Below are 25,746 nucleotides of genomic sequence, written 5' to 3' on the forward strand. Positions count from 1 at the left end.
AGTTGATTTGAATGGTAATTTTCTTCCTAACATTCTCCCTATTGAACAAGAAAAGGAAAGGGTAGTTAATACAGACACTCAAATGCCTCATATAGATTGTGAGAGGAATGATAACCCGTTGGAGGAAGGTGAAATTATTTCTTTGGGGGTTTGCCCTTCTCTGGGAGAAGGTAAAGGTAATGTGGAGGATGATGGTATCTTTATGGAGGATGAATGTCCTTAACATATTACTAATGCGGACCTACATAGTAAGACTCCTTCAACCTCTTATTGCAATAGTGATGCTTTTACTGATATAGAGGATATGGGACTTTTTGCTAAATGTTTTAGTAAGGATGATAATGATTCTAGTTTTTTTTAAGGTTCATATTAAAAAAGGTAGGAAAAAATAATAGTTTATATTACAATTTCTTAGAACTACTCACTCATGCACTTCCCATTAATTTTGCTTATTTATGTTTAACTCTATTATTTCGAATGTGAGCAGGATTGTTTGTCCTTCTTTTAGAATTCATGTGAAGAATTTATATCATATTCATAATGTTTCTATTCTTATTTTGCTTGAGCCTCTGATTTCTTCCTCTAGGTTAATTAGAACCTCTCATTTTTTGTGTTTTAATTAAGCTATTTCGAATGTGGCTAAAAAGATTTGGGTCTCTTGGAAAGATCCAGTTAAAATTGATGTTATTGGTGATTTTACTCAAGTTATGTATTTTTAAATTGAGGTTTCTGATTTGCATTGTTGTGCTTCCTTTGTGTATGTTGGCTCTTCCCGTTACATTAGGAAATTACTTTGGTATCAACTCATTAATTTTCATAATATTTGTAATTTTCCTTGGCTTGTTGGTGGTGATTTTAATTCTATTACTAACCCTTCCGAAAGGAATGGAGTTCCTCTCAATCTTATCGGTCTATGGAGGAATTTAGTAATATAAAATTTTATTGTAATCTCTTTGATATTGGTTTTTTTGGCAATTAATTCACTTGGAATAGGGGTTGTTTATGGAAATATTTGGATTGTGTGCTTTTTAATGACTCTTGGCTTAATTCTTTAAATTTTATTAATGTGCATCATCTTAGTAGAACTCTTCATGACCATTGTCCTTTCAATATTAGTCTTAATTTTAAATAATTTTATGCCTCTTCTCAATTCAAATTTTAAAACATGTGGTTACTTCATGATTCCTTTTTTGATGTTTTGGAGAATAATTGGCAAGCTCTTCTTCATCCGGATAACTCTTATTTTGGTATGACAAGACTTTGGTTTAAGCTGAAAGGGCTTAAGAAGGTTTTAAATTGGTGGAACTATAATGTTTTTATAAATCTCTTTTCTAATATTTTGGAGACTAAGCAACTTTTTGAGAGTATTGAATCTACTTATCAAGTTGATCCTTTCGATGCTAATTTCTCTCTTTTTAAAAAAACTAAAGAGGATCTTTTTAAATTCCAAGCTCATGAGGAAGTTTTTATGAAACAAAAAATAGTTGCTAAGCACTTGGTTGATGGTGATAAAAATACTTAGTATTTTCATGTTTTGGTTAAGAAGCAATGGGCTAAAAATGATATTAATAAAATCAACACGATGATGGTTCTATTGTTGAGAATATTATGGAAATTGTGAATTTAGCTGTCCTTCACTATAAAAGTTTTCTCAATAATAATTTTAACCCGATTCAGATTAATGATCACTCCTTTATTCCTAACCTTATTACCCAAGAGGATAATGTGAATCTCCCTAAACCTCCTTCTTTTGAGGAGGTTAAAGACAATTTTTTTGGTATAAATAGTGATTCAATGGCTGGTCCTGATCGGTTTACTACTCAAGTTTTTGAAAAATCATGGCATTTTATTAATAGTGATACTTTTGCTGCTACTCTAAATTTTTTTGCTGGTAACTCTATTCTTATGTTTTTGATGTCTATTTCCATTACGCTTATTCCTAAAAACAACTTTGTCAACACTTGGAATGACTTTAGACCTATCAGTCTTTGTATCTTTTTTAATAATTTGATCTCTAAAATTATCATGAATTGTCTTACTTTTCTTTTACCTAGAATTATCTTTACCTCTCAGATGGGTTTTGTGAAAGGTAGGGTTATTATGGATAATACTTTGTTGGCTAAAGAATTCTACCATGATTTTAATGTTAGAGTGAGAGGGGGGAATTTTATTTAAATCTTGATATTACCAAGGCTTATGACAATGTTGACTGAACCTTTATTTATCATATTTTAGAGTGTTTTGGCTTTAATTCTATTTTTATTAAGCTTATTAAGAATTGTATTGAAGGTGTTTATTTCTCTATTACTGGGAATGGTTCTACTAATGGTTTCTTAAAATCTTCTCATGGCTTAAGGCAAGAGGATCTTATATCTCGTGCTCTTTTTATTATTACAGTTGAAGTTTTATTTTCAGGCCTTACCAATCATTCTGAGAATAATCCTAGTCTTTATTTTATAACTTTGGGTGGTTTTCCTATTTCTCATTTATGTTTTGCAGATGACTTTATTATTTTTACCAATGCTTCTACCAATAGAATTCAGAAACTTATGGAGTTTTTTAATCAATTTGAGATGGTCAGTGGTTTATCTTTTAACAAAATAAAAGTTATTATTACTTCAAAGAGCATTCCTAATAATCGTATTTTGGCCTTTAAAGATTTAACTGGCTTTATCCATGGTCAATTATGTTAAGAGCGTTGCTAATTGCATGTTTTACATTCTTGCAACTTGTATAGTTTTGATGATTCCAAATATTATTGTTTTAAGTTTTGTTATCTCCTAACACTTTTTGGAAGATTTGTTTTTGCTCTTATGTGGACTAACATTTCAGGAAATTCAAACTCCAGACTAATAAAGACTTCAAATCAAATTTAGCATGAGATAATTTGTAAATTGAAGCTTGATTTTTTCTTTGAAATGAGTTTGAGAATGAGTGATTGTAATTGTGTAAATAAACACACACACACACACACACACTTAAGGAGATATTTAAAAATTACACTGATCATACGGGATGAATATAGTTCGTACGGGATGATCAAGTCATTTATCTCCTCGGAAGAGCAATGAAACGAACAGGAAGCAAAGAAAATTTTTCTAAGTCTTGATCATCCAGGACAAATTTTATATTCATTCCAGTACGAAATGGGCTCTAAAAAATTTTTGTTCAGATGAAATTCATATTCATGCCAGGATGAAATGTTCTCTGGAAAATTTTCGTCCAGATGAACTCCAATTCGTCCCAAGATGAAACGTCTTCTGGAAAATTTTTGTTCAGATGAAATTCATATTCATGCCAGGACGAAATGCTCTCTAGAAAATTTTCATCCAGATGAACTCCAATTCATCCCAGGATGAAATTTCCTCTGCAAAAATTTCGAGCGAATAAACTCATATTCGTCCTAGGATGAAGCGACTCTTAAAAAGTTTGTAACTTCCTGCAGTTTTTAGAATCAACCTATGGTATAACTGTTCGTACCGGAGGAACCTTGTTCTACAGGACGATTAACATGTACGAAGTCAGTTCGTACCAATATACATTGAGTTCGTTTCCAACTGAATTAAGTAACATCATCCTGGACGATCCACGATCGTACGGGATGATCCACTGATGACATACTTGAATTTTAGCAGTTTTTGGATGATTTTTTATGTCTTTCATATATAAAGTTCAACATAAACTGCCACTTAATCTTTTTGCCTACTGATATTGGTTCCTACTGAAAGAAAAGTCAAGGAGAGAGTGTGAGAGAGTGTTTGAAGGAGGATTCTTACTACTGGAGCGTGAATGTTTCACTTGGTACTCAAAGGTAAGAGTCTCAACTTGTGATTTTTGATTACTTCACTCTTTTCTCTCTTTCTTCTAGATTTCTTGTGAAGAAGATCTGTCATGGAGATCTGGTTCTTTGCCGACACTTGGAGAGTGTGAACAGACAAAGGGTTCTCTGCCCACACTAGGAGAGTGTGAAAGGACGAAGGGTTCTCTGCCCACACTAGTAGAGAGTGAAAGGATGAAGGGTTCTCTGCCCACACTAGGAGAGTGTGAAAGGATGAAGGGTTCTCTGCCCACACTAGGAGAGTGTGAAAGGATGAAGGGTTTTCTGCCAACACTAGGAGAGTGTGAAAGGATGAAAGGTTCTCTATCTACACCGGGAGAGTGTGAAAGGATGGACGGTTCTCTGCCAACACTAAGAAGAGTGTAAAAGGATGACGGTTCTCTGCCGCACCGAGTTATGGTGGAAGAGAGTTTTGTAAAGGCTTCTCCTCCTTATTGTGGTTGCAAAAGGAGAGTCACTAGTGGTATTAGTGCAATACTCAGAGGGTGCCTCTGGGGAGTGGATGTAGGTCGTGTTTGACTGAACCACTATAAATCTCGTGTCTTTTATTTTTTCGCTACTTTTTTTTTTGTTTTACTATTTTTAACTTGTGGTTGAAAAATCTTTTTCTATAAAATTCACTAATGTTAAAATTCTCAGTTTTAAAGTTTAAAAGAGGGTAAAATTTTTAATTTCCAATTCACCCCCCCTCTTGGTTAGCCGCTGGGACATAAGCTTAGGTTTAATAACTTAATTCATATTGAACAAGTTTCAATAAGTGGTAGCAAAGCTTTATTTCAAAATCAAAAGTTTAGACTACTTTTTGATTAACGTAGATGGCTACATTGGGAAACTAAAATACACCTGAGGGTTACTCTATAACTAGACCTCCATGGTTCAACAATATTCCTTTTGATTTTTGGAAAACACGTATGTCTACATTTTTACAGTCACTTGATTATCGTATGTGGATCTTAGTTCATGAAGGGTATACAAAACCAACTAAACTAGATGATAGAGTTAGAGTTGAAACACCTTTATGGACAGGACAGTAGAAGAACATGACTTAGCACAACTAAACGGCAAATGCTTGAATAGTTTCTTTTATGCACTTAAATCAGAAGATTACATGCGGGTTTCTACTTGCAAGAGTGGAAAGGACATATGGAATAGACTTTGTATAACATATGAGGGGACTAATGAGGTTAAGCAATCTAGACATAATATCTTGTTGCATGATTATGAACTATTTTGCATGAAACCTAAAGAATCCATTTTTGATGTGTACACAAGATTCACACAAATAGTCACCTCTTTACGTGCATTGGGTAGGAAACTAATGAATACTGAAATGGTTAATAAAATTCTTTGTTGTTTGCCTACTTCTTATGATGCTAAAATTACTACAATTACAGAGTCTAAGGATCTAAATATTTACTCTATTAACAATCTTCTTGGTTCGCTAATTGCTTACGAGCAAGTAGTTAGCCAAAGAAAGATTGATGCAGGTGAACCACGAAAGGAGAAGAATATAGCACTAAAACTAGAGGATTCTGAGAGTGAACACTCACAAACTGAGGATGAAGATGACATCGCATTGATGACTAGACAATTCAGAAGCTTTCTGAAGCGGAAGCAGAGGAGACGCCAACAATGGAATAGAGGTAAATTCAATAGAAATGCCAAGGTTTTAAATGATGTGATTTGCTATGAGTGCAAGAAACCTGGACATATTAAAACAGATTGCTCGAAACTTAAAGCCACTCTTAGCAAGGAGAAGGTGGAAGAGAAACCATTTGTGAAGAAGGGCAAGAAGAAATTCCAAAGAGCTTTTTAGACGGACTCAGCTTCGGACTCATCAGAGATAGAAAAGGAAGAGGAAGTCACTAATCTATGCTTAATGGTCGATAGTCTTGATCAATCAGAATAAGAAGAGGGTCTCTCTAAGATAAGACCTCATGAGAGCATATGGTACCTGGACACCGGATGTTTAAAGCATATGACTGGAGATACTGCACAATTCATAGGAAGCCACGAGTGGAGGCAAGGTTACACTTGGAGATAACTCCATAAAGAAGGTGATTGAGACAGGTATGATTGGAAATCTTAAGAATTTTATATTGAAAATGTATTATTGGTTGAATGCTTAAAGCATAATTTGTTAAGTATGAGCCAGCTATGTGACAAAGGATATTGTGTAAAATTTTTCCTACTAGCTGCATTTTAAGCCTAAATGGAAATGATGTTTTGAATGGTATAATGGTAAACAATGTTTATATGCTATACTTGAATTGCATTAAATCTCCTAATGCATTTTGTTTAAAAACTATTTCTGATGAGTCATGGGGCATAGGAGACTTTGTCATTCTAGCATGAAAAAGCTTAGGAGGATTGCCCAAAAGAACTTAGTGAGAGGTATACAAAAACTAGACTTTACTAAGGACCACCTTTGTGATTCATGTCAATTAGGAAAATGAGTAAAGTCCTCTTTTAAGTCCAATAAGGATTTTAGAACTAGTAAATCATTGGTGATTTTGCTTATGGATCTTTTTGGACCAGTTAGAACTGTAATTCTAGGAGGGAAGGTATACAGATTGTGATTGTGGATGATTACTCAAGATTCACATGGGTTAAATTTCTATTTCATAAGAGTGAGTCATTTGTGGAATTTAGAAATTTTTTGAGTTGGATTCAAAGAAAACTTGGGTGTGAAATCATGACTATACAAAGTGATCATGGAGGAGAATTTAAAAATGAAAAATTTAAAGTTTTTTGTAAGGAGAAAGGAATTGATCATAATTTTTTTACACCTAGAACCCCTCAGCAGAATGGGGTAGTCGAAAGGAAAAATAGAATATTAATAGAATCCGCCCGAGCAATATTTGCAGAATACTCACTTCATAAATACTTGGGCTGAGGTGGTTAGCACTGCATGTTATATTTTGAATAGGTTGAATGTGAGATATAAATTAAATAAAATACCCTATGAATTGCTAAAAGGAAGAACACCTAATTTGTCTCAATTGCATATTTTTGGTTGCAAGGTGTTTATACATAACAATGAAAAATCTGCCTTAGGAAAATTTGATCCAAAATCAGATGAAGGAATTTTTGTTGGATACTTAAGTGTTGGAAAAACTTATAAAGTATTCAATAGAGGAACTTTGGTAATTGAGGAGACCACACATATTGTATTTGATGAATCTCAAAATTTGGAAGAGCCAAATGTTATAGAAGATGAGATTGAGGATAACTCCCAAAAGATTGATAAAATAAATTTTGAAGAAAATTTGGAAGAAAATGTGGAAGAAAATTTAGAGATAGAAAATCCTTTGCCTAGAGATTTGAGATTTTCTAAAAACCACCCAAAGGAGTTGATAATTAGTGAACCTAGTGAGTGTGTAAGGACAAGGTGTGGATTAAACAAAGAAGTCAATCATTCATCCTTTATTTAAATGGGGTAATTCAAGAAGATGTTTTTGTAGAACAACCACCAGGTTTTGAAAATTTTAAATACCCAAATCATATTTTCAAATTGAGAAAGGCATTATATGGATTGAAACAGGCACCTAGGGCTTGGTATGAGAGGTTGAGCACCTTCCTACTTGAAAGATCATTTGAAAAAGAAAGTGTGGATATAACTCTCTTTTTAAAGAGAATTGGAAATGATACACTCATTGTACAAATTTATATGGATGACATCATCTTTAGATCTTCAAATAAAAATCTTTGTGATGATTTTTCTAAAATAATGAGTAGTAAATTTGAGATGAGTCTAATGGGAGATTTAAGTTACTTTCTAGGATTTAGCATTAAGCAAATTAAGGAAGGTATATTTCTTAGTCAGTCAAAGTATGTTAAGGACAACCTCAAAAAGTATGAAATCAGATCCGTTAGTACACCTATGAGTTCCTCAGATCAGTTAGATAAGGACCCTAAAGAAAAATCTGTTGATCAAAAGAAATTTAGAGGGATAATTGGATCTTTACTTTACTTGACAGCTAGCCGATCCGATATCATGTTTAGTATTTGTTTGTGTGCTAGATTTGAATCAGATCTAAAATAATCACATTTGATAGCAGTAAAAAGTATTCTAAGATATCTGTTAGGAACTCAGAACTTAGGAATTTGGTATCCTAAGTTTAGCTCTTCATTTGAAATAACTGGTTATTTAGATTCCGACTTTGCAGGATGAAGGGTGGATAGAAAGAGCACTTCTGGAACTTGACAGTTTATTGGAAATTCTTTAGTCACTTGGTTCAATGGAAAATAAAATTTAGTAGCCCTATCTACTGCAGAAGCTGAATATATTGCATTAGAAAGTTGTGTGGCACAAGTACTTTAGTTGAAACAACAGTTACTTGATTTAGGATTAACTATAGGTACTATTCCAATTTATTGTAATAACACTAGTGCTATTTATATTTCTAAAATTCCTATTCAACATTCATGAACCAAACATATAGACATCATGCATGATTTCATAAGGGATCATGTATCAAAAGGAGAAATTGAACTCACTCATGTTTCTACTGAAAATCAACTTGTAAATATTTTTACAAAACCTTTAGCCTTTGATACTTTCAGTGCATTAAGAACAAGGCTTGGAGTAATTGATTTGAATGCTTAATTAAAAATATTTTCTGCAATATTGATATGTGTTTTCTAGTAATTATTTTTGTGTGTTTTTATGATTTTGTTTATCTTGTGTTTGTTATTTTTTGTATTTGAGTTTTTATTTTTGTGATTTTATGCATTTTTTGTTATGTTTTTGTTTTAGTTTTTTATTGAGTTCATATTTTTTTAAAAAAAATTTTGAGTGACAATCATCCGGGACGAAATTATTTTGTACGGGATGAATTATGTAGTGTGTCAATCTGTCAGGTTTAAATTGTTTGTGTGCAATTTTTCAATTTTTTATTTTCACTTCATCTGTACGATCGTCACGATTGTCCAGGACAAACTTATTCAAACGACGGGATGATTGAATGTTAGTTAAACGGATAAGGTTGTTTTTAATGTTATATTTAGTACGTATGAATCTTTGGTTCATCTAGATGAACACATGGCGGTTCGATGTGGGGGACAGCTTCAACTGCCATTAAAATGATCATAACTTCTGATCGTCCAGGATGAACACCTATTCGTCTGTATGATCATTTAGTCAAAAGTCTGTATGAAAGGATACTTCGTAAGTTGTGTGATTACGAAAAGCCATTTTATTTTGGACTCATTCATTCGTCCATACGAAATTTTTTTGTGCGGGATGAATCGAATTCTGTATGGGATGAAAATAATTTCTTCTATACGAACAGTCATTTTTCAATAAATTGGTGGGCTTTGAACTAAATAGTCATCACTCACACATCACTTTCAAAACCTTTCTTCCTTTAGAACCTTTTCAATGGAAAGTTCAAGCAAGCAACAAAAGATTCTAGCCAAGGGACCACCTAGAAACTCTTCCGATAACTTTCTTTCCAAAGCCAATAAAGAGTCTTTTTTGAGGTTCGTGTCCGCTAAGATCACACCCTCTAGAGTTCTCTGTTAGGAACAATTAACCTTTAAGGTAATGAACTTGTTTGCCTCCACTCAGTTTGGTTTGATCCTCACACTAGTTTATCTCTACAACAAAGAAACCTTTCACTATTTCCTGGCATCCATATCTTTCAACTCCGACCATTCTGTAATTCGTTCTTATGTCCTTAAGAAAAAAATTGAAATCACCAAGGCTGACCTAGGAATCTTTTTAAATTTAAGAACTGAGGGAACTAGAGCACATACCTTGACCACCACTTCTGAATTTGAACGGTCTAAAATTAATACAGTGATTAGAGGAATTATGTTTAGCGAGCATATGCCTAAAGTATCCAGTCTCGTTCGTAATGCTCGTATCATCCAGCATGTTCTTAGAACTTCTATAATTCTTAAAGCTGGTGATAGAATCAACATTACTCCTTTTCTTTCTATGGTAACCTACTTGATTATGACTGACCAACCAATTGATGAAGCCCAACTTATTCTTGACTATCTTTATGAAAGTTCTGAAATTGGTCATGTTGCACATAAGAAAAAGAAGAATGTTGCCTTAGGACATTTAGTGGCTTACATTCTAGAGAAGAAGTACAATTTAGTTCATCCGGACCAAGATTTTGAAGAACCACTCTACTACAACGACGGATCATTTAGAGCAATCTTCAATAAAGATGAACCAAGTAAAATACATGTCATTAGTGATATTGAGGAAGAATATGAAGCTGCACCTTCACCGGCTAATGAACCAAATTATTAAGATTTGGTTCAAAGATTTGACCGTTTTGATACTCACTTTGATCAAAGGTTTGATCAAACTAAAGTTCATATGCAGCAGCAGGATGTACAGTACACTCAAGACATGGGGTTTATGAGGGCACAAATGACTGATATTAGTACCAACATGCTTATGATAAGTACTCATTTTAACATCTTTGGTTCTATACCTCCTCCTCCAGATCAAGGACCTTCAGAATGATTTCATGTACTTAATTATGTGTTTTCTTTAGTTGATGTATTAGTATTATGATGTGTTAGATTATTATATATTTTATTTTAGTTGTATTGATTTTCATTTGATGTTTTTAGAATTTGAGTTCTATGTCATTTTGATATCATTTGATTAGATTATAATATCCTTTATTTTGATATCAATATAAGTTATCTTATTTTGACTTTAATCTTATTTTGAAAAGTGTGTTAGCAAATATCATAATCTTTAAAACTTTTTATCTTAAAAGTGCTATAACTTCAAGTGTAACTTAAAATTGAATTCATCAGAAAATCTAATTTTTGTAAATTTAAGTTTTGCTTATAACTTGATATTATTAAGATTGTCAATCTCATGTCTCTTATTAGACTACATTAATGTTTAATATTATTATTGTAATTGTGATGTTTTCTTATTTTGTATTTCACTTATCAATAAATATTAATACAAATAGAAAATTTTGAAATTTTTTATTATGATTTTGGAAAGAATACAATTACTCTTGAAAAATGTACAAATGTACAAAAATCAAAAGGAATGCGCAAAGGTTCGCAATTTAAAAAAGATGCACAAAATAAGCCGACAAGTGAAAAGATGCACAAAAATGTGCCACAAAATTGAAAAAGATGCGCAAAGAACCACATATGTTAGTTATTTCTTTCCACAATCTTTTGATCTCGTAATTCAAATTGATCTTCTGTACATTTATATTTTTATTGAATTTTGAAATATATGAATTTTATATTTATCCTTTATGCAATGATATTCTTTATCTTAGTGTCTAAATTGATTCATATTTTTTATATATACTTTTTATTATCAATGTTATATCACTTCTTAAATCTTATGAATCATATTGATTTGCCTACTGATTTGATTTTATTGGCAAAATTTAATTCAATCACTTTCAAATATCAATTATCATAGGATTATCATATGACTGCTTCTATTTCTGGTCTTTTTCTTCTTCTCTTTTTGTTGTTGTCAAAAGGGGGAGAAAATATTATTTGTTTGTATCTTTTCGTAACTCGTATCTTTTCATATCCTTGTTTGTATCGTATTTTTCTTTCATAGTATTGTTTTTGTTGCATTTTAAAATTTTAAAAAATGGGGGATAGATAAAATTGTTGTGCAAAACCTCCTTATTTTAAAATGATCATCAATTCAGGGAGAGTTTAAGAGATTCTTAAAATTTGAAAATTATAAAAACAATAATTATTTTTTCATCATCAAAAAGGGGGAGATTGTTAAGAGAGTTGCTAATTGCAGGTTTTACATTCTTGCAACTTGTATAGTTTTGATGATTCTAAATATTATTGTTTTAAGTTTTATTATCTCCTAACACTTTTTAGAAGATTTATTTTTGCTATTGTATGGACTAACATTTCAGGAAATTTGAAGTCCAGACTAATGAAGACTTCAAATCAAATTCAGCATGAGATAGTTTATAAATTGAAGCTTGTATTTTTCTTTTAATTGAGTTTGAGAGGGAGTGATTGTAATTATGTAATTAAACACACACGCACACTTAAGGAGATCTTTAAAAATTATACTGATCGTATGGGACAAACACAGTTCTTAGGGGACGATCAAGTCAGTTATCTCCTCGGAAGAGCAATGGAACGAACAGGAAGCGAAGAAAATTTTTCTAAGTCCTGATCGTCCAGGACAAATTTCCTATTCATCCCAGTACGAAATGGGCTCTGGAAAATTTTTGTTCATATGAAATTCATATTTGTGTCAGGATGAAAAGCTCTCTAGAAAATTATCGTTCTAAAGAAATTCATATTTGTGCCAGAACGAAAATCTCTCTGGAAAATTTTCATCCAGACGAACTCCAATTCGTCCTAGGATGAAATGTCCTCTGAAACATTTGCATTCAGAATAAATTCATATTCGTGCCAGGACGAAATTCTCTCTGGAAAATTTTCATCCAGACGAACTCTAATATATCTCAGGATGAAATGTCCTCTATAAAAATTTTGTCTGGATGAACTCATATTCGTCCCAGGACGAAGCGCATCGACTCTTAAAAATTTGGCAACTTCCTGTAGTTCTCAGAACCAACCTATGGTATAACCGTTCATACCAGATGAACCTTGTTTGTATGGGATGACGTGACGAAGTCAGTTCGTACCAATATACTTTGGGTTCATTTCCAACTGAATTAAGTAACATCATCCGGGATGATCCACGATCGTACGGGACGATCCACTATGGACAGACTTTAAATTTAGCAGTTTTTGGAGAGTTTTTTGTGTCATTCATATGTAAAGTCCAATATAAACATCCATTTAATCTTTTTTCCTACTGATCTTCGTGTCTACTAAAAGAAAAGTCATGGAGAGAGTGTGAGAGAGTATTTGAATGAGGATTCTTACTATTGGAGCGTGAAGGTTTCACTTGGTGCTCAAAGGTAAGAGTCTCAACTTATGATTTTTAATTACTTCACTCTTTTCTCTCTTCCTTCTAGATTTCTTGTGAAGAAGATTTGTCAAGGAGAACCAATTCTCTGCTAACACTTGGAGAGTGTGAACAGACGAAGGGTTCTCTTCCCACACTAGGAGAGTGTGAAAGGATGAAGGGTTCTCTGCCCACACTAGGAGAGTGTGAAAGGATGAAGGGTTTTCTGCCCACACTAGGAGAGTGTGAAAGGACGAAGGGTTCTCTGCCTATACCGGGAGAGTGTGAAAGGATGGACGGTTCTTTTCCAACATTGAGAAGAGTGTAAAAGGATGATAGTTCACTGCCGCACCGAGTTGTGGTGGAAGAGAGTTTTATAAAGGCTTCTCCGCCTTGCTGTGGTTGCAAAAGGAGAGTCACTAGTGATATTAGTGCAATACTCGGAGGTGCCTCCAGGGAGTGGATGTAGGTCGTGCTTTACCGAACCACTATAAATCTTGTGTCTTTTATTTTTTTGCTACTTTTATTTTTGTTTTACTGTTTCTAACTTGTGGTTGAAAAATCTTTTTCTATAAAAATTACTAAAGTTAAAATTCTTAATTTTAAAGTTTAAAAGAGGGTAAAAATTTTAATTACCAATTCACCCCCCCCCCCCTTCTTAGTTAGCCGCTGGGACATAAGCTCAGGTTTAACAACCTAATTCATATTGAGCAGGTTTCAACAAATTACCCATTAAATACTTTGGAGTCCCTCTTTTTAAAGGTAGAAGGAAAACCTTTCATTTTGATGAACATATTTCCCCTATTCAAAATAAAATTTTAACTTAGGATTCTAATTTTCTTATCTTTGGTGGTAGGATTACTCTTATCAAAAGTGTTTTGTGTTTTTTATCGGTTTATAGTTTTTAAACTATTCTTTCCACTCAAGCTGTTTGTAATAGCGTGCATAAAGTGATTAATATGTTTTTTTTAAAGGTGCTTCTATTAAATCCAAAATTGCTTGGGCTGCTTGGGATAAATGTTGTGGTGTTCTGGCTGAAGGGGGTTTGGTTTGTACAAAATATGAATGACTTGGCTCTATCTTTCTCTTTTAAACTTTGGTATTATTTTGGTGCTAATGCAAGCCTTTGGTCTAATTTTATGTCTTCCAAATATTGTGTTGGCATGCATCCTACTACTTGTTATTTTAAACAAGGTGATTCTAGAGTGTGAAAAAGACTTTGCAAGGTTAAATGGGAGGTAGGGCCCTATATCTCTTGGGGCCTTGGTGAACGTAATGCTTTCTTTTGGCAAGATTGTAGGTTAGGCAAACATTTTATTGATTCTATCTTGATTTCATCTTCTATTGTTTTGATTAAGGTTAATTCTTTTTTTTATAAATAATTGCTAGGATTTACTATTATTTCTACTTTTATTTGGAGAATTCTTCATAGATTTATTACCATAGATGATAATCTCATCAGAAAAGGTTTTATGTTACCTTCCAAGTGTCAATGTTGTTATCATATCGAAAATATGCATCATGTTTTTATTTATGGACCAGTTGCTGCCAAAACTTGGGTTTACTTTTATGTTTTGTTTCAATTAATTGCATTAATGCTCATTTATCTCTTAAATCTATGCTTAATACTTTGTTCATCAATTCTAAAGGGCACATCCATAATGTTGTTCCTTCTCTCAATCTTTGGTTCTTATGGTTGGAGAGTAATAATTCTCTTTTTAATGATATTCGGATGAATCATCAGAAGGTTATTCAAAAGGTTAAAGATACGATTTTATCTATTTGTAATGTTAAATTGCTCTCTTTGAAGAACTTTAAAAACTATTATTTTGTTGGTACTATGTTAAGCCTTAATTTGGAGGGCTTACCTATTGCTTAAAGGATAACATTATTTATTTGCTCAAACCTCCAATTAATTTTTTTAAATTAAATATTGTGGGTGTTAGCAGTGGCTCTTTAATGGGTTGTGTTGGAACTATCAGGGACAGTAGTGGTAATCTTATTGTGGCTTTTACTGGTCCTATTCTGAGTGTTAATAATGTTGTTCCTATTACTTTGGCTATTCATTACGGTCTTAAGGTTTGCATCTCGCTTCATTTTACTAACAATCTTGTTGAGATGAATTCTGATTATGATTTCAATTGTTTAAATTATGTGGATGATATGTGTTACTCTCCTAATCTTTTTTATTAAGTTAAGAAAATTAAATATCTATTGATTTTTATGAATTTCTCCTCTCAACATATTTGCAAGGAGGGTAATGCTTGTGCCTCGTGGCTTGCTAATTGGGGTTATAATCTTAACAATTTTTATGATTATATTGAGTCCACCATTCCTATTTCTCTTAAAGGTTTACTTCGACTAGATGAGCTTGGTTGTGATGCCCCAGACATCCATAGTGAAAGGATTCTTTTTGACATTCAGATCGAACTCCATTCCAGTTGCCTTACTCGGACCTGAAATTGTCAACCACATATAATGAGCTTAAATAGCCCAGTAGGTCACCAAAGCCTACAACTAAAATCAAAGCACGGTATTGCTATCAATATGCATGTCAGTCAATCAAATCCATAACAGTCAATGGTCATTGAGTCTATGCAGCGGAAATCAAATCAGTAGTCAATGCAATACGGAAATCAATAGTCGATGAAATCATTAGTCGATGAAATCAAGTCTATCAATGCAGCAGCGGGCAAATCGATAAATCTAGCTCAATCAATACACGTCAATCCCGAAGAAATCCATCGATCAGTCAAATCAATTGTATCGAATCAATCGATTAAATCAAATCAAATCTATGCTATCTAGTCAATAAAATCAATCGAAAAAGCAATACGATAAATCTCAATCTACCCTATCAATAAATCAAATGTAGCAAGTCAATATAATGCATAATCAATAGTATCAATGAGTCTATAAGCAATATCAATAAATCTATAATATCCATATCAATGTCAATAATCAATAGTATCCATGCTCAATGATCAATCAATGAAATCGATGAAATCGTACGATACAATAAATCCATAAATCTGATCAAATCAATAAAGCTGTAAATCCATATGTTAATACGGTACACATGCACTTCAATACAATAATACTGAACAAGTACAAACAACTGGCTATGTTGCTGTTGTAGAATCCATATTGTTGTTGTAGATATCCATACATTGGTTTCTATAAAAAAAGAGTCGTCACTCTATTACCCGTCAGCCGCCCGTCGGCATATCTATAAGAACTCCTTATAACTCCCATCCATATTGCTGTTGTAGAATCCATATTTAAAGGAAAGCCCATCGGCCCACCATCCTGTACAGGTCAATCAATCTCCAACCAACGTTCAACCAGGTTCCACTTGTGTTCCAGTATCAATAATCAATCAATAATCAATTCAATAGTCAATATTAAAGCAATCATATCAATATTCACATTCATATCTATTCAATCTATCAATCTCAGAAAAGTCGGAAATCATATAAAATTTCGGCAGCGTAACGGCAGTCTATCAAATTTACACAAAAATCCTACAAACTCACAATTCACCAAATTACAACAGAATGTTCACGACAACAATATAAGACTATTCTTCTACTGAATCCATATCAAATAACATCCTGATATTATTCTATTCAATTAAAATCGCGTAGAACCAATTTCGACGGTAAAATCATCGCAGAATATACTCAAATCGTGTACAATATTCATATCTATAACATTCTAAAAGTTGTGCGGTGAAAGTTGTGTCAATACCAAATCAGGTCCAAAATTTGACTACGAAAAAACAAAACAAGTCACAAATCGATCAAAAATCAATATCTTTGAAAACAGAAATAGGATTCGGAGTCCTTACCACGAGATCTACACTTTCTCCAACAGCAGCGTCAGACGAAAAGTGCTCCGCGGCCTCCGAAACCCAAGATTTCCTTTACTTTTCTTCTCTTTCTCTCTCTTCAAAATCAAATATTTTATAAAAATGATTTTCTCTCTCCTCAAAACGAGATGATTTCCTTATAACCTTAGTCTGATCGTCCTGGCCGATCGCGACATCGTCCAGGACGATGTGACCAATTTCCAATCGTACTGGACGATTTTGCAGGACGATACAGGACGATAATTAATTTGCCAAAACCCCTTGCTCTCGGGATTTTGCCATACACTGATCGTCCCAGGACGATCCAAAATCGTCCTGGACGATCCAGTCCAGAAATCATTCCAGAAACACTCCAGAAATCAGCTGTTTTCAATGCACTGATCGGCCTGGATGATCTCAACATCGTCCTGGACGATCCTGGGAGGAAAATCCAATTCAGAGAGAAACAGTAAGGGAACGAGATCTCACATTGGTCTTCCCTATGTTAAAATATAATTGGTCTATTTGGAAGTGGTTCTTTTGACTGCCACATATGATTTTAACTGGTTATTCATTACCGTCACGTATTGTAGATGGAATTAAAACTAACATTCTTTTTAGTCAATGGAATGGAGATGAACGTGTTGTAACCCATGACCCCAAGTTTGAGATTTTGATGATGACAAATAATGTCATTTGAATTATCTACTCATTAAATATTATTTTATTTGCTATTGTCCATGAGTACTAACATTTCAAGAAGATCACAAGCTACTCAGGACGACAGGATGACTCAAGAATGGGTAGATTAGGAGTATGAGTCTGCAATGTATTTTGTTGTTTATTTTATTTTTACTTTCTTGAGTCTGGCCATAAAATGCATAAAAGTCAGGGTAACCATGCACACACACAGGGGGAGAGTGTTTTTAAATGAAAAATTTAGAGTTTTTCTTTCTCTGTAGATCATATTGTACGATGTTATTTCGTACCGTACGATCAGAGCTTTGTGTTACAACCCATGACCCCGAGTTTGAGATTTTGATGATGACAAATAATATCGTTTGAATCATCTATTCATTGAATATTATTTTATTTGTTATTGTCCGTGAGTACTAACATTTCAGGAAGATCAAAAGCTACTCAAGACGACAGGAAGACTCAAGAATGGGTAGATTAGGAGTATGAGTCTGCAATGTATTTTATTGTTTATTTTATTTTTATTTTCTTGAGTCTGGCCACAAAATGCATAAAAGTCTGAGAAACCATGCACACACACAGGGGGAGAGTGTTTTTAAATAAAAAATATAGAGTTTTCTTTCTCTGTAGATCGTACTGTACGATGTTATTTCGTACCGTACGATCAGAGCTTTGATGGACGATTCTGTGAAAAGATCATACCGTACAAATGTATTCGTACTGTACGATATGTTCAAAGCCAAAACCCTAGTAGCCATTTTAACTTAAGTAAGTTATTTTCCGCCACTCGTACTATACGAACATCTTCATACTGTACAATTTTGTTTAAATACTTACTTAATTTAATCCGTGATTAGTGCAAGAAATCCGGGCTTAATTATAATTTGAACATCGTACTGTACGACCAATTTGTACAATACGATGAACAGAGACAAATTATAATCGTCCTGAAGATTGTCCAGGATGATCTCTTCGATTTTGTCTTATCATATTGTACGATGGCAATCATACCATATGATGAACAGAGACGTTGTTTGATCGTCCTGACTATCATCCTATACGAATAGAATTGTTATGGATCGTACCGTACGATTTAGAATCGTACTTTACGAACATTTTTGAACCGTTCATACCACTTCGTACCAAGATGAAGTCTATTTATACATATCGTATTGTATGATTAGAAACCGTACTGTATGATAGTAACAGCTACTTTTGAAATCTTAGGGATTTTGGAGCCTATTTAGAGGTGAAAAACTTATCATATTTTGAGGGTGCGAATTAGAGAGGAGAACTTGGTTAGAGAGTGATTCCGAGGGATAAATCTCTTGAGAAGTTCTTTAGGGTTTGAGAGAGGAAGGATAAGGTGAGCGTTGGGAGGGAGATCACACGGTTGCTCCGAACTTGCTACATCTTGCTCCTCCTGTGGCCCTATAAGAATTTCTGGGAGGATCTCCAAGGGGAAAGGCTCTTCTACATCCATGACCTTGAGGTACTCTTCCATCTCCAGGAAGGAGAAAAATGAGAAGGTTCTCTGCCATCGGCAGGAGGGTGAAAATAGAGTTTGGCACTCCGCCACGTCGGGTTGGTGAAAGGGAGTATTGTAAGGGCTTCTCCGCCTTGCCAAGGGGGGAAAAAGGAGAGCTACTGCTTGTAGTGAAATACCCTGAGCGGAGGACTCCGGGGAGTGAACGTAGGTCATGGTTTGACCGAACCACTATAAAAAACTCGGTGTGCTTTTTTCCTTATTATCTTTTATTACTGCGTGCATTTTATTTTTCAAAGTTTGCTTGGAAAAATTTGTGAAAAAAATTGTTTAAATTTTCATGCTAAAATTTTAAAACATCAAAAATATTAGAACTCTTGCTTAGGTTTTAACTATTGTCAAAAAATTTTCATAATTCACCCCCGTCTTGTCCATCTAGTAATTTCAATTGGTATTAGAGCCTGTTTTCAAAAATAGTGTTTTAGAAAACCTTGAAAAAATGATCATGTTACATTTTGGTAATCGTAACACTGCGGAGGGTTATTCAATAACCCATCCACCACTCTTTGATAACATTCCGTTTGATTTCTAGAAAATTAGAATGTCTACTTTTTACAATCTATTGATTATCGCATGTGGATGTTAGTGAATGATGGATATGTTGCACCGTCTAAAATTGTTAATGGATTGAAAACTCATGTACCTTTTAAGGAATGGAGCAATGAGGATAGGGATTTAGCCCAACTGAATGCTAAATGTTTAAACTGTTTTTTTTGTGCATTGAAGTCTGAGGATTATATGAGAGTATCTACCTATGCCACTGGTAAGGAGATTTGGGATAGACTGTGCATTACATACGAAAAAACAAATGAAGTAAAACAGTCTAGGCTTAATATTTTACTACACAATTATGAACTCTTCAGCATGAAACCTAGCGAAATAATATCTGACATGTATACTAGGTTCACCCAAATCGTGACATCCTTGCATGCATTAATTAGAGAGATTTCAAATTCTGAAAAAGTAAATAAAAATTCTTAGATGCTTACCTAGTTCCTATGATGCAACGATAACTGCTATCACTAAATCTAAAGACCTTAATGTTTACTCTATTGATAATCTTCTTGGGTCACTCATTGCATACGAGCAAGGAGTGAGTCAGAGACAAAGTGATGCAGGTGAAAAGAAGAAGGAGCGAACGGTGGCATTAAAAGCTAACAACTCAGAAAGTGAAAGCTCTGCAGGGGAGGAAGGGGATGTGATAGCACTGATGACCCGACAGTTCAAAAATTTCCTAAAGAGAAAATAGAAGCATCATCAGAACAGCTGGAATAAAGGTAAGAGCTCAAGGTCCAATAAGGTTTCATCTAATACAATCTGTTTTGAATGCAGGAAGCCAGGTCACCTTCGAGTCGATTGCCTCAATCTGAAGAGTCAACAAGCTAAGGAGAAAGGAGATGATAAAGCAAAATACAAGAAAGGAAAGATAAAGACACAAAAAGCATTTTGGGCCGACTCTGCCTCAGAATCGTTAGAAGAAGAAGTAGAGGAGGAGGTAACAAATTTGTGTCTTATGGCTAATGATAATCTTGATCAATCGGATCAAGATGAGGTATGTCAACTTTCATATGAAGAATTACTGCTTATTTCTGAAAATATCCATGACTCGTATATGAAGTTGAAAAAGATGCAAGGTAAGCTTAATGTTGAATTTAGTTCTTTACAGTCTGAGCATGCTAAGTTTTTTAAAGAAAATTTTGATTTAGATAGGGATCATATGCTACTTCTTGATGAGTATGATGCATTAAATAAGAAGCATATTGAACTAACTGAAGTGCATGAAACCTTGAAAATCACTCATGTTGAACTAGAAGAAGCTTTTGATAGACTAGACAAACTTGCATTAGAAGTAGATCATAGTGAGCACTTGCTATTAATAGAAGATGATGGATTGACAACTCAAAATAAAAATTTTAGTGAAAAAATAAAAGAATTAGAAAATGAAATTTCATCACTCACTTTAGGCCATCCTAGAAAACCCCCAACACAGCATGCATCACACAACTTTAGGAAGAGGCACTATCACCCACATAGATTAGTAAACCCATTTCCTGATGTTAAGTGTTTCTCTTGTGGCATGTTAGGTCCCATAGCCCGCACATGCATAATTCATCGTAGGACACACATAGTATGGAGACCTAAATTGCATCCTTCACAGCATAGCATGCATCATCTCATTCATACAAGCATAAGGAGGATCCCAAACTCACTTGGGTTCCCAAATCTAATCATTGAATGAAATTGTAGGGGTGCTCTCACAAAAGACCTAGTGAGAGCATGTGGTACATGGATAGTGGCTGCTCGCGACACATGACTGGAGATATGAAGAAGTTCATCCTATTGGAGACCAAAACTGGAGGCAAAGTAACGTTGGGAGACAACACTACCAGGAAGGTGATAGGCTCAGGTATTGTTGGTAATGCTAAAAAAATTGTAATTGAAAATGTCTTACTAGTTGATGATTTGAAGCATAACTTACTTAGCATTAGTCAACTATGTGACAAAGGTTGTGATATTAAATTTATATCTCATAAATGCCTGATTAGTTTAAATGATAAACTAGTTTTAGAAGGAAAATGAATGAACAATGTTTACATGTTAGACCTTGATTGCATTGATAGTACAAACTCATTCTGTTTGAAAACAATAGTTGATGACTCGTGGCTATGGCATAGGAGACTATGTCATGCTAGTATGAAAACTCTTAGAAACATCACTCAGAAAAACATAGTTAGAGGCGTACCTAAGTTAGATTTCATAAACGATCATTTATGTGATGCTTGTCAACTAGGAAAACAAGTCAAATCATCCTTTCACTCAATTAGAGATGTGATCACCGCTAGGCCACTAGAAATCCTACATATGGACTTATTTGGACCCGTTAGTACATCCAACCTAGGTGGAAAAAATTATGGATTTGTGATTGTAGATGACTTCACTAGATTCACTTGGGTAAGATTCTTGGCACATAAAAATGAGTCTTTTGAGGAATTTAAGGTTTTTTCCACATGGATTCAACGGAAATTAGGTTGTGAAATCTCAACAATTCATAGTGATCATGGTGGAGAATTTCAAAATGATAGATTTGAATCTTTCTGTCAAGAGCGAGGAATAGAACACACTTTCTCAGCCCCTAGAACACCTCAGTAAAATGGAATAGCAAAAAGGAAGAATAGAACATTGGTAGAAGTTGTTAGGGCAATGTTAGCAGAGTACACCCTTCCTAGATACTTTTGGGCAGAAGCATGACACACAGCATGTTATCTTTTAAATAGGGTGAACATTAGATCTAAGATGAGCAAGACTCCTTATGAACTCCATAAGGGTAGGACACCAAACCTTTCGAACTTACATGTCTTTGGATGCAAATGCTTCATCTTAAATAATGGTAAACATCCCTTAGGAAAGTTCGATCCTAAGTCTGATGAGGATGTCTTCTTAAGTTTTTCATCTGTAGGTAAGGCCTATAGAATTTTTTATTAGAGAACCCTTGTAGTAGAAGAGTCCACCCATGTAGTATTTGATGAATCAGATAAGCCCTCTGAATCTAAAATTGAAGATGATGAAATAGAGGCAATTCAAGGAATAGAGACTATGACCTTAAGAGAAAGGGTAAAACCTCAGGAAGATTTGCCTAGAGAATGGAGATATTCTTCTAGTCATCCTAAAGAGTTAATTTTAGGAGACCCTTCAGAAGTGTAAGAACTAGGCATGGACTTAGGAAGGAGATTAGTCATTCAGCATTCATCTCTATGATAGAACCTACAATTATAGATCAAGCCTTAGGAGATGAATTTTGGATTCTAGCAATGCAAGAATAGCTGAACCAATTCAGCATGAATGATATTTGGGAGTTAGTCAAGAGACCTAAAGAGCAAAGTGTTGTTGGAACAAAATACGTCTTCAAGAATAAGGTGAATGATTCAGGAACAATAATAAGGAATAAAGCCAGACTGGTAGCTAAGGGATACAACCAAATTGAGGGAATAGACTTTAAAGAAATCTTTGCCCTCGTTGCTAGACTAGAAGCCATAAGAGTACTCTTAGCTTTTGCTTGCTTCAAGAACTTTAAGTTATATCAAATGGATGTAAAGAGTGCATTTCTGAACGGGGTAAAGATTTCTATGTATTCAGGAAGATGTCTATGTCGAGCAATCCCCCGGATTTGAAAGTTCACAATTTCCAAACCATGTATTCAACTTACAGAAGGCACTTTATAGATTAAAGCAAGCACCTAAAGCATGGTACGAAAGACTTAGCTCATTCCAATTCGATAGAGGATTTGAAAGGGTAGTGTAGATACTACACTCTTTTTACAAAAGTTCAAAAAAGAAATTCTAATTGTTTAGATATAAGTGGAAGACATTTTATTTGGGTCTTCAGATAAAATGTTGTGCGATGAATTTTCAGAAGCAATGAGTAATAAGTTTGAAATGAGCATGATGGGAGAACTTAATTACTTTCTTGACTTTAGTGTAAAATAAATGGATAATGAAACTTTTCTTAGCCAAAAAAAGTACATTAAGGATATCTTGAAAAAATATGAAATGGAAGTGCTAAACCCATGAACACTCTAATGAGCTCAACAATTCAATTAGACAAAGATCCTAGTGAAAAATCAGTAGATAAAAAAAAAATATAGAGGAATGATTGGGTCCCTTCTTTACCTAACTGCTAGTAGACCGGACATATTGTTTAGTGTGTGCCTCTGTGCCCATTTTCAAGCTGATCCTAAAGAGTCGCACTTAACTGCTGTCAAGAGTATTCTTAGATATCTACAAGGCACCCCAAACTTAGGAATTTGGTATCCTATGCACATCACTTCCTTTGAAATCTTAGGGTACTCAGATTCTGACTTTGCATGATGTAGGATAGATAGAAAAAGCACCTCTGGTACCTACCAATTCATAGGATAATCATTAGTTTCTTGTTCGAGTAGGAAGCAAAACTCAGTAGCACTTTCTACAGCCGAGGCAGAATATATTGCAGTAGGAAGTTGTGTTGCACAAGTACTATGGCTAAAACAACAAATTCTTGATCTTGGCCTACCTGTAGGAACCATTTCAATCATGTGTGACAACACAAGCGCAATTTGCATCTCTAAGAACCCAATTCAGCACTCTCGAACAAAACACATAGACAATAGACACCATTTTATTAGAGATCACGTTGTTAAGGGATATATAGAATTGCATCACATCGCTACAGGAGATCAATTAGCTGACATATTTACAAAACCTTTAGCTTTCGACACCTTTAGCACCTTGAGGACTAGATTAGGTGTCATAGATATAACTGCATAAAAAAACCAACACAAAACAAAAAAATTAAATAGGGCAGCTCCTGATCATCACACACTCACTACACATAAAGCACCAGCCTTGACTCTGTAATATCGTACTGTACGATACACATATCGTACTGTATGGTATTCTATAATCTACACAGAACACACTAAAATGGTAAATTTCATCTCTGTTGATCGTACTATACGACTATCATCGTATTGTACGGTTAATTATTGGTCATCATACGGTACGATATCTCTTCTTCGTACTGTACGCACCATGAAAGCGAATGGATTGGGACGAATTTAACTGTCCTGGTACGTTATTATTACAGATCGTACTGTACAATTTACATACACCGTAATGTATGATCCACCTCAGCAAATGGATGAGAATGAAATAAAGGCGTTCGGTACGATGTTAATGCAATTCGGACTGTACGATACAACTGTCCGTACAGTTCGATATGTTTAGTCAAAAGTCATACTGAATTCCTCGGGATGATCGATATTCCTCTGATCGTACTGTATGATCTTTATCGTACTATACGTTATGACCTCTTTTTCCTAGTACGAACCGTTAGAGCAGTTTTTACCATATCATACTGTATGATTTACGATCGTTCTGTATGATGTGTGGAAAACTCTATAAATTGGGTGGGTAGGCCGAACTCTTCACTTGCACTCCACTAATCAATCCACTTGATTCCTTCTTACCTTGCACTCAGCCTCTACACGATGTCTGGTTCAAGCAAGAGAGGTCGTTTGGTAGTGGGAAGCTCATCTTCCTCTCGCCACCATAGCGCTCGATTCTTGAATGCCGAAAACGAGGATGCATACCACAAGTTCAAAGCCTGCAAAATCACACCCTATGGACTGCAAAATCAGGAGGCTCTGAACTTCAAGGTAATGAACCTCTTTGCTTCCACCACCCTCCAATTTCTTCTCACCCTGGCCTTCCCTTATAATTCTAACTCCTTCTAAAATTCCTAGCCAATCTGAATTATACTGTCGGCAACCTCACTTTCCACTCTTTTGTTTATCGTCAAAATGTTGAAATAACCAAAGCTGACATCGCCCAACACATTGGGCTATCTACTGAAGTGCCTACGGTTCATTCTTCTCTTATAAATGATTTCGACTGGAGAGTCGTTAATCGAGTTCTTAGGAATGCCGCATTCTATCAACACCAACCACTCGTTTCTTCACTAAATATAAATGCGCACATAATTCAGAATGTCCTTCGTACCTCCATAATACCCAAAGGTGGTGACCATGTCAACATGACCCCGACCCTATCTGTCACTTCCTACCTTATCATGACCAACACAAAATTTGACGAGGCCTATCTGATTATTGACTACATTCACCACATGACCTTCGTTCGTCTCCCTAACACTCGTCGAAAACAAAATATAGCTCTTGGACACCTTATAGGATATATTCTCCAAAATAAATATCAATTGACCTATCCTGGTGAACCCAATAATCTTCCTATTTTTTATATGGATGCCTCTTTCTGTATTCTTTTCCATTGGGGACACGAGCCGGAAGAACCTGTTTTTGACGAAGAAGAAGGGCAAGATGCCCCGGCTGCAGCTCAAGAACGCCCACGACGACATGCACC

This window comes from Dendrobium catenatum, unplaced genomic scaffold (genome assembly GCF_001605985.2).
Source record: "Dendrobium catenatum unplaced genomic scaffold, ASM160598v2 fragScaff_scaffold_1626, whole genome shotgun sequence".
In the NCBI taxonomy this organism is placed as follows: domain Eukaryota; kingdom Viridiplantae; phylum Streptophyta; class Magnoliopsida; order Asparagales; family Orchidaceae; genus Dendrobium; species Dendrobium catenatum.